Genomic DNA, 18901 nt, shown 5'->3' with positions numbered 1-18901 from the left:
CAACAGTTGAAAAGGTGACACATTGGTGACTGCATTCAGGGTCAATCGATACGCCGCTTTTGCTTCTCGAGTGCTTCTGTAGGGGTCCATCCCAGATGCTGCTGTAAAGCTCTTCTTTAAGAATCTATTTGCCCTTTCAACCAGCCCATTGGCTTGGGGGTGATAAAGGCTCACCTTGATTTGTTTGATATTGTGACTACGAAAGAACACTTTAATTTTTCTGGAGGCCAGCTGAACACCATTGTCCACTACCAGCTCTTTGGGCAAGCTTTCCCTTTGAAAAATGATGTTCAGCAGTTCTATGACATTGGCTGTCATTTTATTGGGTACACATTCTGCCTAAACCCATTTTGATAGGTAGTCCACTATCACTACATCATATATGTGGTCGGGTGACATGGTGTCTAACGATCCTACGAAGTCCAGGCCCAACTTTTTCCATACTCGATTCATGCACGGCCACCATTATGATTCTCACACCCTGTGCCTGGTTATGTTGCCGCCTTGGGTCTCACCCTAAGTTACTAGGGGAATCCAGACGTGGACCCCTTGCTCACTATTCTTAGAGAGGCACAGATCCACCCTTCTGATGAGGTCCAACCAGACCGAAACACGTGTCTGGGGTTTCTGTTGGTACTCTTGTTCAGAGGAGAATTGCCTAGCATTTCGGTGCTGGACTGCCCCTGGGCAGGACAAAGACTGATATGTTTGGGATATTTCTTCTCTGTGAAAGATAGTGAGCTAAAGACTCTGGGTAAGTCTCTCGTAACCAGGACTAATGTCTGGCAGAGGGACTCCCAGGACCCCCCTTGTTAAGCCGCCTAGGTGGCCTGCATGCACTCGGCACAGTATTACTTTCCACATTCTCATTGGGGGTATAACTTAATCCCCTCTCATTAATAACTAATCAGCTTCATATATGCCTCTGCTCACTTTCCAGTACAGCATCAATACTTCTGAAATGGTCCTTTCGCTTGGGCCACCCATCTTGATGCCAATCAGCAACACTTCGCAACATGGCATCTTTGGGAAATTCTTCCCTCCACTGGCTCTACCTCATCTCTAGGAACTTGTGGCTTCTCAGGCTATTCACAGACGCTACCATGCATTCATCCTGAAGACATGTTGTTGCTGGCTCTTTGTGCTCCAGCAAACGCGACATGCAGTCTGCTTGTGCGCTCTCCCACCCTGCTATGTGCATTATCTCATATCTCTATTCTTTTAGCTTAGCTGCTATCCGCGCTTGTCTCAGAATGGAGAGCTTTGTGTCTCCTGAGCTCAGCATGTGGATCAAAGGTTTATGGTCAGTGACCAAACAGAACTAGGTGCCCCACATGTAGACCTAAAATACTTCACTGCCCAGGCACAGGTGAGCATCTCTTTCTCTACCATGGAGCCATTTGTTTCAGCGTCAGAGAGGGCCTTGGATGCAGAAGCAACCACATGTTACACATCGCCTTTCTTTTGCGTCAGAGTGCCTCACAGCCCATATGCACTGGCATCGGTAGTTATGAAAGTGTCCCATTCGGGGTTGAATGGTCTAGAACACTGGGTGTTCACTATTCTCCTCTTGACTTCTTCAAACACAGGCTTTTGCTCTGGACTCAACTCGCAACTAGTGCATTTTTCAGTAAACCTTGCAGTGGAGCAGTAGTTTCTGAAAACCGTGGTACGAACTCTACATAGTACTCTGCAAGGCCGAGAAAAGAATGTAGTTCATCTTATGACTCGGGTGCAGGGGCCTTGACTTGTAGAAGGTTCTTCTTGGGCCTCACACCATCTTTTGAGATTTTATACCCAAGGTATTCCACATCTTTTGCCCCGATCATGCACTTTTCATATCTGAGTCATACTCCAGCTCTTTGAAATCATTCCAATACCTTCATCAGGGTTCTATCATGAGTCTCTGCATCACTGGCATATATGAGAATGTCATCCTGGAAGTAGGGTATGTTTCCCACATTTCTTAACAGGGAATCCATCATCCTCTGGAATGCCAATCCAGGAGATGATGACCCAAATGGCATACTTGTGGGTTGGTAGATGCTAAACAGCGTGAAGAATGCTATTAGTGGTCTGGAATCTTTATGGAGGCTTACTTAGTGGTATGCATCGTGCATGTCCAATTTAGAAAAATATTTGGCTTCCTTCATCATAAGGATTAGTTTGTTGATACTGAGCAGTGAGTAATTGTCTGCAGTCACCTCCACGTTTAGGCTGTGCACACTATGATGTCGTTTGAGTGTTGTTTTTTTATGAATACCAATGGGCTCAGCCATTCAGAGGATTCTACAGTCTCAATGGTACCTTCTTTGACTATTTCCGTCAGTTGGATTACAAAGTGCCTCTTGCAGTTGCAGACACGGGCCTCACCGTATAGCATTGGGCTTCAGCCTGATTTTGAAGACATAGGGCCTCATTACGACCCTGGCGGAAAGTGACTGACCGGACCGCAACAGCGTAAATAGCGTTTCCGCCATTGCACGAAGGAGCAAAGTGCGGCTAATTACGACCCATCGGGCACGAGCATTACGCCATGGCGGAATCCGAAAGGCTGCGATGGCGGAAATGACCCCAAAACGGCCCTTACCGCCGCCGTACGCTGCACCAGGTGCAATACCGCCACCCATCTTAGCGGTCACCGTAATGAGCGGTCACCGTAACGAGCGGGCACCGCAAATTACGGGCACCGTAAATATACGGAAACGGAAGTAAAAGCATGTGGCCGGAACGGGAAACAGCACGCCGCACAACTATAAAATCCGAATCCCAACACAACCATTAAAAATCCGACCCTGACACACATCCCAACCCGTTAGCAACCCCAGTTAAAAAAATAAATATGGGAAAGGTAGCCAAGAAAGCGTGTGATCGCAAGCGGCAGGTACACTTCTCCCGAGAGGAACTGACCGTGCTCACCGAGACCCTCCAGGAAAATGCCGCCGTCGTCTTCTCCAGTCAAATGACCAGGACGGCCCTTGCCAACAAGAAGGCCATATGGGCCCTGGTGGCACAGCGCGTAAGTGCGGTGGGGACAACACCCCGCACGCCACAGCAATGTCGCAAGCGGTGGGACGACCTGCGGATCCGCGTACGCAGCATACTTTCTGCGAACAGGAACATCGCCACAGCTACCGGGGGGGGTTCAGAGTCGCCCATCAAGTTGACCCCCTGGGAGGATATCTGCGCCTCCACCATAGGAATGGAGAGCATAGAGGGAGTCGGAGGGATGGAGAAAGGAGTGCCGACATCCGGAGAATCAGGTAGGTTGGCCAAGAGAAACAATGCGAAATCCACAAAACACGAACATGTGCAGTACCATGTGACCCCATAGTGCAATACATACTTTGCCCTGACAGCGCCCTCTAAAAGTCAGAATGAATAAACAAATCAATCAAGATCCCATAAACAACCCCTACATGTGCAGCATGCACCCCCTAACTGCAGGCAGCCAAATGAATGCATCCTCAATCCACACGAAAATGAGACCACCTCCAAGGCCCAGTCCCAAATCAGCCTCATGTACCACCCCAATGCATTTGATACGTTGCCATTCCAAATCCGACAGACCCATAACTAACGCTCGCCCCTCTTTACTCCACCACAGGGTCCGATACCAACGACGAGCTGCAGGACACCCCTACCAGCACGCCTGCAAAGAGGGCCAGGACCAACGTCCCAAGAGCCTCCACCTCAGGTGCAAGGATCAAGACACGGCAGCAGCAGGAATCAAGTGGCAGCACACTGGAGGGGACTGCAACAGGCACCCCAGCAGCCAGCAAGTCCACAACCCCAGCACCACAGGTCCCCCCAAAGAACGTATCTGATGGCACTGCCTCTGGTGGTAGCAGCACCATAGGTGACACAGCTGTCATGCCAGCATGCTCCGACACGGAAAACAGTGCTGGCGACGTAGGTACCATCCATGACCTTTCCCAATCCCCCTGCATGTTCCATCCCCTACACCATGACGAAACCACGCAGGGGCACCCTGAAGACGACGACTGGCCAACCCCCACAAGTCCTGTGCCAAGGCAACATGTGTTGAGCAGCCCCCCTGTCACACCACCGCAAATGTCCATGGCCCAGCAGAGGCAACAGTCCCTCGACCTGCTGATCGAGCAACAGCAGGAAGTGTCCACGCTACTCAAGGACCATGCAAATGAATGCGGGGGTTCCAGGGCAGCCATGGAAACATCCACCGAGACACTCAGGGCACAAATAGAGAAAAGTAGTGAGAGCCTCAGGGGAGAAATGGAGAGAAGCACCGAGAGCCTGAGAGCACAAATGGAGAAAAGCACCGAGAGCCTGAGAGCACAAATGGAGAAAAGCACCGAGAGCCTGAGAGCACAAATGGAGAAAAGCACCGAGAGCCTGAGGGGGGAACTGCATGCGACGTCCAAAGACGTTTGTGCTGAACTTGCTGCTGTGCGCCGTGTGCTCTCGGAGCTCTCACAAACCCTCAGAGACATGCATGGACGCGAGCAGGCAGAGACATCATCCGTGGCAAGTTCCGTCCAGGGCAGCCCCCAACGCAGATCTGGCAGGAACCTGCGCTCCACGGGCAGGGGTGCCCCTGATACCCGTAGAGGGGGCTTGCAATAGCGTCTACCCACGGACAGCATGCATATTTGGACACTGGTGTTGGGGGGGGAGGTAGTAGGGTGGAGGGGGTGTGTTGGGCTTCACTGGGTGGCGGGTCCATAGGGTGTATAAATCAAATCACATTAACAATACAGCACCTCATTATCATCCAATGACATGTGTGGACATTGATATTTGCGTACGAGGCCTTCATAGGCGTACAGTCCACAATGTGCCTGTACTACACACACACAGTGCCACAGGTCCCCTTTCCGTGTAATAGGCACCATGCGTGGTTGCTAGAAGCATGCATCTATGATGCTCTGTCGGATTGCACGTGCATCCTGTGCCTCATGGACTCCTTGAGGTGCCTCCACATCCCCACCCTCATCATCATCATCATCATCTTCAGGTGCATGCAGTACAGCGTCAGGGGGCATGGGCACATTCCTACGTATGCACATGTTGTGCAGCATGACACATGCCATGACCATCTTAGAAACCTTCTCATGGCTGTACATGAGTGCCCCGCCAGACCTGCTGAGGCTGCGGAAACGAGCCTTCAGTAGGCCGAATGCCTGTTCAATGACCACACGGGTACGTGAGTGGGCATGGTTGTAGTCCTCCTCATGCTCGTTCTGTGGGTTCCGGATTGGTGTAAGGAGCCATCTCTTCAGTGGATACCCGGCATCACCTGTATGAGACGAATAAAGGGTGTCAGTGGAATGATAGTGCTAAGTAGCCCCCCCCCCTCCTGCAAGGTCATTGACGCATCAAATGGGCCACGATGTCATGCATGGAATGAGACTCACCGAGTAGCCAGGATCTGTGCCCTGCGTGTCGCTCCATGTAGCGTGGTATTCTTGTGTTCCTCAGGACCATAGAATCATGGGTAGATCCTGGAAATCTGGCACAACAATGCGTAAAGATCTTGTTGGAGTCACACACCATTTGCACATTGATTGAATGAAATTGTTTCCGGTTGCGGTACTGGACCTCCATGGCATGTGGGACAACCAATTCAACATGGGTGCAGTCGATGGCACCAATGCAACCCGGGATGCCGCCAAGTGCATGGAATCCCACTTTTGCGTTGGTAATCTCCTGGTACGTGCGTGGTAGTGTGATGTGGTCGTCGGCGTGCTTCAGGAGGGCATCGTGCACTTGGAAGAGTGTCCGTGAGAACAGTGGCTGTGAAATGCCATGCAACTGTCCCACTGTGTGCTGGTAGGTGCCTGTGGCCAGGAAGTGGAGTACAGACACCACCTTCAGTAGGGGTGGGATGGCGGTTGGGCTATCTATCATGCTCACGAGGTCAGCATGTGTCATGTCCACAATGGCGATTATGGTGTCCCGGTCCAAACGGTAGAGGGTGTGGATCTGCTCAGCAGTGAGGTTGAACGGATCAGCTCGGAGGCGTGGGATTGCGGGCCGCCTGCGTGGTGGTAGTGGCAGTACTTGTGGGCCTTGCTGACCCTGCCTTGCCCTCCTCCTCCTCCTTCTCCTCCGTCTCCCCTGTGCGCCCGGTTGTTGTACCTGTTGTTGTTCGTCGTCTTCTTGTAGTTGTAGCACTTGCAGTGCTATCTGGTCCCCCAGGCCCAACATCGCTAGTCCTGCCGGTAGCATTTTGGAGTGGGAGTGGTTGTGGGAGGGGTTTGGGTCTGCTATATATGTGCTGTCGGCCTGTATGGCCTCCACCTGTGCTGATTGAATGAATCTGTGGCAGATGCAATCCCTTCTGGCCGAGCACGTCCCGCACGTAAGGCTGCATTTGGCCGCATGGCATCTTGGGATTGGAATCATGTATCAAATCCCGATGGCAGTGTGATGTACTTTGACTGATTTTCATGCTATGCTCCCATTGTTGCACATGCTATGATTGCAGCCGCTTACATACCTGTGAAGAGTCAGTGGTATGTAGGGCTCGATCGATGGCCGACCCTCATGCAGCACAGTAACGTACTTCACCGACGGGCGTGGCGTCCCATTTGTGATTGCAGCCAGTTAGCATTATGACACACAGCCGCACTACATTGATGTAATTGTGAATGCAAGCGTTCACAGAAGCCTTTTCGACGTAATGTTGCAAGTGAGGAATTCGAAGGCCAGCATTTTTGGTTTTGAAGTAGCGGCGAGGATACGCCCACAGGTCTGGCTGGGAATGTAACGTTCTATTGTAGAATGTCCTTGGGACATGGCCCATAACGAGCAAGCAATGAATGATATGAATTGAATGGGATGCGCAATAGCGTAGTGGACGATAAGGCAGGACGTTCCCAAATCCATCTTGCTTCACAACACTACAGATCCGGCCAGGAGCACAGTGGTTTTTGCAGACTGCATTACGCACAGACGCGATGGAAGTTTCACATATTATGTGAGTGAATATTCATGCGTTTTCATTGCGGGATGAGGGAATGATGAATGGATGCATGGACAGATGATTCCGTTTAGGGTCTGCCATGTACATGGGTTTTTTGAATCACTCCCCTTCCCCTGCGCTATGTGATGCAAGGCTGCCATAGTGGGACTTACGTCTATCTGCCCTTGTCGGATCCTCCCTGTCTCGACGCGCCTTCATACACTTGTGTCTAGGCACGTTACTAATCCCATGTCATGGGTTCTATCTTGACGGACGCATGCACAGTAACCGACGTTGCCAATGGTGTATTTACCTCGATTGATTTCGTTATGAATCGATACTGATTTAGGGGTCTGTATATTCCTTTGGAGTGGGCTAGCATGCATATGGGTGTGGATTTGGTGTGTTGAATGAAGATTGTAATGCATCATGAGTCCCGTAATGCAATCGGTTAATTTGTGTTTCATTTGGGTGACAGGTATCTCCTGCCCTATTGCAGATGCCATCTCTACGCCACTCCTCCAGATGGGTTTTACTCTCGACACCTGCAGCTTCGGGTGAATCAGTGGAGCACCATTTCGATCTTATGGGACGATCGCCAATGGGCCACATGCCCTTACGCTGTACTGGTGGCTAGGTGCAACATTTCGGCCTTTCAGCTCGACTAGTGCCTGCCTCATGGGACGGACCTGCGGTTCTTGCCGCTTCCATGTTGCCTTTTGGAACGTTGATGTAGGCCCTGTGTGCCATGATGGTACAGGGCGTCACACAAGTGGAAGCTGGTCAATTATTGCAGATGCAGCCCTCGGTGATGATGGATGTTTTGGTGTTATTTTGCAAATTGCTGTGGGGCCTTTGTCATTTGGATGTGCATTTAAATTGTATTCCGATATTTGTCGTGTTGCGTTATTCTTTGCAGGTGATGTGGCGATTTTCGATTTGTGGCGGTATGTATTGCGAGATGATCTGCATTGTGTTCCGCCTTCTGAGTTGAGTTGTGTGGTACAGTACTGGCCGCGTTTGCCTACGTAGCACAGTATGGTCACGGATAGGGGCTGCCATTGTGACTGTTTACATGATGTGCTGTTCAGGGGCGGGGGATTGGCTTTTGGCCGACTGGTGCCTGTCAGCCAGGTCGATTGGTGGAATGATGGGATGTTCAGAATGTGGCTGGTCACAGGTGCCTGTGTTTGCGTGCGTTTGTTGGAGGGGGACTGGGGTCATGTCCATTGGAATAGCTTCTGTATTCATGCCATCTGTGCCCTGCAGCTCCCATCGGCCCCTCTTGGGATGAGCCTGGCTGCTCAGTCACTCTGCCAACTTGTGTGGTACATGCTTCTGCTGATGGTTGGTTTGTTTACTGGCAAGAGTACAGGGCTGGTGCAATCCCCCTCAGGATGCTGTTTTGGATGTTGCCTTGCGCTGGTGGCAAGCGATGGGGGACTACTGTTGTTTTGTGTCATGTGTTCTTGATTTTCATTTTGATGTATTGTACCTTCACATGCCTGTGCTGCATCAGTACGGCTATGGTGACATGCCGTACATGGATGCCCACTCACGGGGCGCTTTGAGCCCCTGCATGCATTTCTACGTTGGCATGCATGGGTGAATTGTAGATTTCACTGGTTGCATAGTGTGAGTACATTGCGCCTGCCAGGAGTTGTGCAATGTGGCCAGGGAGTGGAGTACAGGCACTCAGTGGGCCATTTACGGTTGGTTCACGATGCCGTATTTCTCGCCATGGCGGAATGGTACTTTACGACGTGCTTGATGGCGTTCAGTACATGTCCGCTAGGGTCAGAATTCGCGTACCGTTGCGCCATGGCGGTGATTCCGGTTTTGCAAGGCGCGCGTGCGCGTACTTGGTGCAGTTAGCGTTGCCGTTCACTGCGGTGTCGCTAATGGCATCGTACTTTACGGTGACGGGTCATAATCGCAACGAGCGGTGTTCGATGGCGGTATTGCATTTCCGCCATCATTTTTCCATTTCCGCAAGGGTCGTAATGAGGCCCATACTGTTTTACTTCTCCTGGGGCTTCAGAGACCTGTACGGGGAATTCATCTCTCAATACTGATGCTCCTCCTGCCTTGATCAATAGTACTTGATCGTCGGTGCTGGGATCCAGTCTTATGTTCTGTTTGTGCTTGTCCTCCCACCCCAAAACCGCCAGGCCTTCCTCATAGAAGTGCACCCGGGTCATTGTCTGTCTGCCATCGAATCAATTCATGCATTGATGTGACCCAACACATCCACTGACACTCCCCCAAATACCATAGGTCTATGCTTGGTTCTTCTGACTTCCACTTCCTGACATCCCACCATGTCTTTGTACATCTGGATGGGCAGTATGGTGATACAAGAGCCCGATTCTGCCATTACACAAGTATTGTTGCCATTCTACTTTTATGAAACAGTGCAGTTTTTCCCTGCTCACCTTCAAGCTGTTCACAATTATTACTGATGGTCTATCATCGTAACCTTCATCATCGCCACTCATGCTCCCGTTGCCTTCAATGTGGGTGATTTTCTTCCCCACCATTTGCAGGATATGGCGGTGTGACCGAATCTTCTGCAAACTCAAGCTCTCTTTGCTCCTCGCAGAGCCTTCCTTGTCATTCGTGAAGTGCTGTTTGCTGGTGCATCTGTGACACTTCAGAGGCTCTCTCCTCTTGCCCCCTTTCCCCCCTTTTCCCCGTCAAAATCCTGCCTGTCATGTTGCCCTCTCCATTGCACCACATTCACATCCGCGGCCGGCGACGATCTCGCCATTTCTTTGCGCCTGCTCGAGATCTCTTCTTCTGCTATTGCAATCTGGACAGCTTTATCCAGAGAGTTTTTTTTCACGGATGAACTTGTCCTGCACCTTTCTACAATTGATGTGCACCACCAGCATGTCACAAATCATATTCTCGGCATTTTCACCAAAACTGCCCAATGCAGCCTGTTCCCTCGTGTGAGTGACATAGTTCTCAACTGGCTGCGCACTTTCTTGCTTACTTGTGTAAAACTTGAGACAATGCAATAAAGAGTCCTCTTTACAGGACAATCTTTTCACTTTCCTGCACACTGCTTCCTTGAAGATGTCATCATCGTTCCCTGCTGCATGTTTAGCTTTCAAGCCAGCGAAAATCCTTTGCCCTTCGACCCCTATGGCATTGAGCAACATCGCTTTCTTCCAACCCACAGCATAATTCACACCCCCACAGCTTCCAGATATGAGTTAAACAAGGGCTCCTATTGCAGCCATGGAATCGCTTACCTACCTGGGGCTTGAAGAAATGCTGGTGGCGGTGTCGCACCCTGCATAACGGAGCTGATGGGGTTTGCTCTGGATCCTCGTTGCAAAATATGTAGTGGCTTACACACAAGACTCAGCACTGCTTAATGATTAAAGGTAGGGGTGTATTCTTACAGACATGCATCACAGTGGAAATGACAATCAGTCTGTTGTCCAATGAGTTATGTACAATGTCCTGCAGTTGCTTTACTTCCAATGGGCCCTGGGCTTAAATGAGGGTGTATGGGTGAGCCAGACTTCTTATGCTATAACGGGGCTCCATTCAACTATAGGAGGAGCGCCGCAGAGCATCTGCTATGACCCTCAGTCTTGCGCACCAAGCCGCGCTCCAAATACTATGGTCTCGCATTGGCCGGCATCTTGCGAGATTACATTTCTACAAGAACCTATTTGTCTTGATTTACAGACTGACACTGTCAGATCAGATCAGGTCCTGGCCAATGTTGTGTTGAGGCTTGGACTGATAGCGATGGTGCAATTTGTATTCACTGCCTCCGTTTTGAACACTGCAAGGGTCATTGTCATATCAGACCTAGGGCCTTCCCGAATGACCAAACCAAGGTAGCCTTTGTACTTTCTTATCTCAGCGGCAGCGCAGCTGATTGGTCAATCCCATTGGTTACTCAAGACGACCCGATCCTTCAGAACTTTCAAGCCTTCCAGACAAGTATGGAAAGACTTTTTGCGAGGCATTCTCAGGGACAGGCCCTGGACAACGAACTCCTATCTCTACGACAGGGTAATCTGGACCTCTTAGCTTACATTGCGACCTTCAATAGGTTAGTTGTGGAAACAAGATGGCCCGAGGATAAGAGAATTACGCTATTCCATCGAGGTCTACGTGGAGAACTTAAAGATGTCTTGGCCTAGGTTGTAAATCCACCCCAGGACTGCTCGGACTATATTGACTTAGTGGTCCAACTGGATCACAGGCTTCAAAACAGAAAAGCAGATCGGTCCAGGTTTGAAACCCGGGTTTTTGCCAAAGCCCAGGTTCCCCCAAGGGTGTCGATGCTACTGAACCTATGCAGATTGGAGTAGTCAAGGGACCTTTGACCCAAAGGGAGCGTGAAAGAAGACGGCAAATGCAATTGTGCCTCTACTGTGGAACTTCAGGACACTTCTTACAAGACTGCCCTGTAAAACCGCCCAAAAAGGCGGTAGGAGCCACGGATAAAGATCTTGTAGAATCTGAACCGGGAAACGACCACGCCGACAAGCGTAGAGGTCCGCTTGCCGAGCTTAAAAACCAACTCCTTGACCTCGCACTTCACCATGCCAATGGTCCTCGTAAATCCAAAGCAGCCTGAACGGTTGCATGCAATTAAGGCATACATCGATAGTGGGGCTATAGGAAACTACGTGGATCGTGAATTGGCTTCTAGGATGAACTTCCCTCTTTGCCCTAAAACCAATAAAGATGTCATCACCACTGTGGATGGAACCGAAATCGCCTCTGGGCCGGTAACTCACTCCACCACGGAAGTGACATTGCTGGGTCAAGACGGGCATCGGGAGGCAGTGGTGTTTGACGTAATCAAGGCTCTGCAATTTCAAGTAATTCTAGGAATCCCTTGGTTGGAAACACACAATCCTCAAATTGATTGGTGAGCAAAGAGGATAACCTTTCCAGAGTGTGTACAAACCTGCTATCCACGAAATACAAGCATTGGCCTAGCTACCGTAACTCCTGTCAGTTTGCAAATACCGCCAGAGTACCAAGAGTTTCAAGACGTCTTCCAAAAGGAACAGGCCAATACTCTACCGCCCCACAGGTCATACAATTGCCAGATAGATCTACTACCCGGTGCAACACCCCCTTGCAGCAGGATCTATGCCCTTACCGAGCCCGAGAATCCTCATTTACGATAATATCTGGACCAGTACTTAGCCAATGGTTTTATTCGCCCATCTAAGTCTCCTGCATCCTCGGCTTTATTCTTCGTACCAAAAAAAGAAGGCGATCTCAGAACTTGTATAGACTACCGCGCACTGAACCAGATAACTGTCAAAAACAGATACCCTCTGCCTTTGATCCCTGAACTCCTTGACCAAGTGAAAGATGCCTGCATATTCACCAAGCTAGATCTCCGGGGGGCTTACCATCTAGTGCGAATCAAAGAAGGCGATGAATGGAAAACTGCCTTCCGCACTAAATATGGGTTGTTCGAGTAGCAAGTTATGCCTTTTGGACTGTGCAATGCACCGGCTGCCTTCCAATATTTCATGAACGATGTCATCAGGGAACTCATCGATGTTTGTGTTATCGTATACATCGATGACATTCTTGTATACTCCTCTTCAGAATCTGATCATCGAAACCATGTCAGGGCAGTCCTCGAGAAATTGCGCCAACACAAACTATTTGCTAAACTTGAAAAATGTGTTTTCCATGTCACGGAAGTCGAATTTCTAGGTTTTATCCTGACACCTAAAGGAGTCCACATGGACTCACGAAAAGTGGATGCTATCCTCAAATGGCCATCACCCAGCTCTGTAAAAGGTGTTGAAAGCATGCTTGGCTTTGCCAATTTTTATCGCAGGTTCATTCTGGAGTTTTCACGGGTGGTTCAACCCTTCACTGCACTCTTAAGAAAAAATAAACGTTTTGAATGGTCTAAAGAAGCTGAGCAAGCCTTTCAAGAACTAAAAGCTAAATTTACTTCTGCACCCATATTGAAACACCCGCGCCCAGATCTCCCTAATATCGTCAAAACCGACGCATTCAGTCTAGCTATGGGAGCTGTCCTTTCTCAAAGAGACCCAGAGACTAACCAACTGCATCCCGTTGCGTTCTGGTCCAGAAAATTCTCGGCTCCCGAGATTAACTATGGCATCACGGAAAAAGAACTGTTAGCGATTAAATCTGCTTTTAAGGCCTGGCGACATTATCTCCTTGGCGCAAGACATACCATCACGGTGATCACCGACCATCGGAATTTACAGTACTTGAAAACCACCAAGGCTCAGTCATCTCGACAGCTCCGTTGGGCTCTGTTTTTTGCTGAATTTGATTTCATAATCACCTACCGTCCTGGCTGTAAGAATGGCAAAGCGGATGCTCTGTCCCGAATTGGAATGGGGGACACAGTCACTAACTCTGAGCCTGTGCCGATAATTCCCGAACAGAGGATCTTAGGTATGACTTCTTCACAATCGCTAGAAAATATCCAAACTAGAGTTAAACAACTCCTGGACCCAACAGACTTGCAGGACTGGGTTCAAAAGGGATCTGATTTTACTATAGATAACGATTTACCTTATTTCCGAGGACGATTATTTCTTCCACACACGGATTTACAAAAGCTAGTTGTTTCTTGTTATCACGATACACTAATAGAGGGACACCCCGGCATTGCCAAAACTGAGGAAAAGGTGAAAAGACAATTCTGGTGGCCTTCTTGGCAAAAAGATGTAAAATCATTTGTGATGTCCTGTGGTGTGTGCGCCCAAAATAAAGGCCAAAAGAAAAGACCAGCCGGTCTTCTTCAACCGTTAGACATTCCACCATCGCCCTGGCACACTCTGTCATTGGATTTTACTACAGACTTACCCCCCTGTTCAGGATATAACACTATTCTTGTTACTGTGGATTTATTCTCCAAGATGGCACACTTCATGCCATTAAAAGGTTTACCTTCAGCTTCGGTTCTAGCTAAGGAGTTCCTTGAAAATGTTGTCCGGTTACACGGATTTCCGTCTGTGCTGATTTCAGATCGAGGAAGCCAATTTATTTCCCACTTTTGGCGTAGCTGTTGTCAATTGGCACAAATCGATGTAAGACTATCAACCAGTCATCACCCCCAGACCGATGGTCAAACAGAAAGAACGAACCAGACTCTCGAACAATATTTACGTTGTATGCTGCAACAATCTGAAAGTAACTGGAAAGACATTCTTTGGATAGCTGAGTATTCATATAATAATTCTGTGCACTCTGGAACTGGGCAAAGTCCTTTTTACACTTTATATGAGCTTCACCCTCGAACCTCTGACCTGGATCCACCTCATGATCTCGGAACACCCGCAATGGACCAGCTGCATACCGCAATTACCAAAGCCTTCAAAGAAGCAACAGAACATTTACAACAAGCCAAGAAAAGATACAAGAAAAGTGCTGATCGGCATCGAAGTGAGGCACCTCAGTACCAGATTGGGGACCAAGTCTGGCTGGCTACCAGACACTTATCACTCAAAGGACCTCGAACTTTTAATCCCAAATACCTGTGACCATATTCCATTACGGCCATAATCAATCCTGTGGCCGTTAAACTGGATTTACCAGCTCAATGCGAATACATCCTGGTTTTCATGTGTCACTTTTGAAACCTGTGCAACCTGGATCCAGACTAATCAAGCCTCCGGAACCCATTCAAGTGGAGGGAGAACCTGCGTTCGAGGTGAAGAACATTTTAGATTCTAAAATGATAAGATCAAGGCTTTTCTATCTAATCGATTGGAAGGGTTACGGGCCTCAAGAGAGGTCATGGGAAACCCATGACCATGTACATGCTACTCGGTTAATTAAAAAATTTCATGGACCTTCCCAGACAAACCAAAACCCCTGGGGAAAACAACCTTGGGAGGGGCCTTGGGGGGGAGTGCTGTCATGATGCCTGCTCCCGAGGAGCCAGGTCAGGCCCAGCGTCCCCGGAAGCAGACTTCATACTCACCAAGCAGGACCCAGCAAACCCCTATAGGGGCTCTTTGGACCTTTTCCTGGCGCCTTTGGCGCCAGGCGCATAAAAGGCATCTGTCCTGGCGCCATAGGCGCCAGGCTCATCATGGCAGAACATATGGTAATGCTTGGGTGAACTCACCTGAGGCAGACCATGCTGCATACTCACCCGAGGCAGACCATGCTGTCTGAAGCTCCAAGCCAACTAAGGCTGGAGAGGAACTATTTTCTTTCAGGAACTCTTTTCTTACTCTGGTGGGGCCAGTGGAAGAACACTCACCTGAAGCTCTTCCAAGGCTATTTAAACCACGCCCGGATGGCCACACGTGCTTCGCGTTATTCTGCATCTTCAGCAGGATGCTCACCGAGTCGGCTCCTGCATCCTGGCCCCTGCCACGCCCGCCAGCACCTGGAACACCTGCAAGGAGAGAAAGGCAAGCATTAGGACATTACCTACCTTCATCCAGCATCCGGATTCTTAAACTCCGTCGATCCTGCAAAAGAAAGTCAAGGGTTAGAAACGCATCTCATCGCTCACTGCAGCGCCGCTTCCACTTACCTTCACGTGGCGCTGTCTAGCTCTTCAGCGGTCATAGGCGACATCGGCCGCATCCCAGCACCTACGGAAAAGAAAGACAATAGTTAGAAGCGCTCCGCTTCTCACGCTGCCGCGCCGCTTCCACTTATCTTCACGTGGCGCCGACAACCTTTTCAGCGCCCATAGGCGGCATCGGTCGCATTCAAGACCTACGGAGAAAAAGGACAAAACAAGGTGAGCAACGAACTAATTGCAAAAGGACAGATTACTCACCTTAAGTCTTACCTGAATTTTGTTGGGACCTCAGTTCCCTTTTTGGGTCGGAGCGGCTTTTCTGGCTTTTCCGTGCCCCGGCCCCTATGGGGAAACAAGACACACTCATTAAGGTGTCGGAGCAAACCACTACGGCACACCTTCATTAAAAGTACTCACCTGAGCTTACCTCGGCGAATCCATTCCTCCACACAGATTACTCACCTAGTCCCTGAAAATTAAACAAAGGCCAAGGGACAAATAAGACTTGATCTTTTGAACTATATACTTGCGGCAGCATTTTGGTAAAGGCAAGCAGACATCGAACCCTCGCCAAATCCGAGATCCAGTGAAGTAACTGGAAATCTACGCGCCCCTGCGTCAGAAGCAGGATGGAGAGCTCGTCCATACAGAAATTAAGGTGAGAGTCTGCGGAAGGCACAGCTAGGGTTCGAGGAGGGTGAGAAGGGGAAAAAGGGGGGAATCTCACACACAATCTAGCAGACAGTTAACTCCCTTTTCCCATCTACAGAAGGATTATTCTACGGGCCAGACAGACGAGGTTTGGGGGTCCAGTCCAGTCCATCTTCCAAGCACTACGCTTTACCGTGGAAGAAGTTGTAGCAGTCCAGAACAGGTCGGCGCCTCCGTGGGAATCAGGTGAGCGTTACAATACCCCCTGCTTTCGTATCTCAGGTCCTATGTGCACTGTGTTACTCCTATATTACGCCTAACAACATACACCTATCTTACTCCTATGGACACAAAACACAAGACACAAAAAAACACATGAATTGATTCAATTATAACAATAGAATACATTTATTTATGCACAGCAAAGCATGATGCAAGCAATACTAAAACTATGCAAATCTCGAATTTGCACCTTTTATGCTTTTGGTGCAAATCTACCATGCAATAACTATAAGCCTTACAGGTTTCTAATGCAAGCCTGTGATTCTAATGCAGTCTAATGCAAGCATCAGCATTCCTCTCCAATCCACACCATACTTCGCACTCACTCTCTCTCAGACAATCCCTGTCTGATTTCCCCTTTCCCAAACCCAAAGCTCTTTGTGTGAGTGTCTGTTCCAATCAATCAGTTTAGGCCATAAACCATACTTCCCATTTGCATGTACATCTCTCCCCTCTCCAGCTCTGTCTTTGTAAAGTCTCTCCTCTATGCACAACTCTGCAATCAGCCAGTCAGTCAAGGCCTCGGTCTCTCTCTGCCAGATCGATCTCATCAAGGCCTTATCAGAATGCTTCCCCAAGCTCTCGATCTCCCAAAGGCCTTCGGATTCTGCTGCACCAAGACACCTCTCTCTCATCGAACTCGAACTCCATCAACATCCCCAACAACTAAAACCAGCATCTCCCCTCTCTCTTGGTTACACTATTCCATGACATACTCAAATCCCTATGGCTACTTTAAGCATTCCTTTGTTTCTCTGTGTGTCAGCATTCTATATTCAGGCAGTGCCTGAATGTCTGTGTATGCATGTACTTTCCTTCGTGTTCCTGTCGTGTTCTGTGTCAATGTGACATTTCAAAGCATATCTCTGTCATGGCCTTCTGTGTGCGGTGCCTGCAAAACACCATCTTCCATCTATTGCTCCATTCATTGTCATTCACTATCCTTCTCTCCCAGAGAGAAAACCATCTCCCTGCAAAGCCCATGGCGCTGCCCCCCTTTCCTCTCTCTGCGAAGCACAGAGCTCAAGCTGATAAGCCAGGCCCTCTCTACTCGGACAAAGGCAACCTCTTATCAACCAAACTGTTTACGAATTCCTTCTCACAGTGTACCATAACATTTTGCACTGCCGCGGCGCTTCTGTGTCTCCTTCTAGAAATGGCTTTATAATGCCAGCCAAATGCTTTCTAGCGTTTACGCTTTTCATTCGCAAATCCAAGCGCTAGCTACATAATGCAAACATATTCTAAGTGCACACTCTACATGCATACATGTGTACATGACACTCTACATGTGTAACTACAAATATAACAATGTCTCATTCTAAATGGCTCTACATGGTTTTTCAAATATGACAGTGTGTCATTCTAAATGCAAATTGCAAATGCATACAAAGTGGAATTCTAATAAAGTGGATAGTGTCTACTTCAGTAATGTACAAATGGATAGCTTAAACAGGATGCAATAGATAACTGGATGCCTAAAGGGGTAATACTGGATAATAGTTCTCTAACAATAGGTAATGATGGGTAATGGTGTGTAACAAAGAGTAATGATTCTCTAATGATAACAAATCCAGGCTCCTCATTTTATCAGGTTCTACAGTGGGTGTGAGAAGGGGAGATTTAGCAGAACAGGCAAGATGTTTGTGCTGTGGGGAAGGAGTGTTTTTGAGAAGGGCAGAATGGTCTTCTCTATTGGGTGCATTTCTAGCCACCTTATCTGGCTCTACATGTAGTATGAAATGTAAATCAAAGTGGCTCACACCAATATCTTTAGACCATTCCCGTAATTACTGTATGTCCAACGATCTCTGACCTAATACATTAGTGGGACACCCCGCCACTGTGAGTGAGTGATTTGAATGAATGTTCATGGTGTATATCAGTTGGGAATGAGCCGTGACTATGCCAGGGTGTCTGCCCGGTGTCTTCTGCCCCTTTTTGTCTAACAAAGTTACTGAATAAACTTGTGTAATTGGAATAAAGCCATCAACCTTTTGTATATCTGCCTCCAGCCTCTTCTATCTGAAAACTGTCAGACTCATTAGGAGTGTGGGGGCTGCAGAATGAACGGTGCCGGTAAGGCACCAGCACCGTTCATTCCGGCCCGCCACATTTCGAGTGTGTTCGCGGGTGCCGCTCTGGAATGCCTGGTCACACCAGGCGTGCAAAGCAGCACCCGCAAGCAGTACAGGATGCTAACAACGGGCCCGTTATAAACAGGCCCATTGTTAGCATCCTCCCCATTCTCATTGAGCCCTATGGGGGCTCAAATGGGAATGCGGATGTACTGGGTCTGGGTCCCAAGAATGGGAATTACCGGGCCCGCTAAAGTCGGCATGGTCCGGTAATTCCCTATTTCTGGGACCCGGACCTGGTGCCCGGTTTGGGGGTAGCCATGCTGGTAAGAATGTCATGGCTACCTCCAAACTCGTAATGAGGCCATGTGTGTTTCTACATGACATAGCCTTGCATCTGAAATGGGAACAGAA

The sequence above is a fragment of the Ambystoma mexicanum genome, chromosome 8 (assembly GCF_040938575.1).
Source record: "Ambystoma mexicanum isolate Mex_15411 chromosome 8, UKY_AmexF1_1, whole genome shotgun sequence".
NCBI classification, from domain to species: Eukaryota; Metazoa; Chordata; class Amphibia; order Caudata; family Ambystomatidae; genus Ambystoma; species Ambystoma mexicanum.
The sequence above is the reverse complement of the archived record's forward strand: the minus strand, read 5'-3'. Positions refer to the sequence as shown.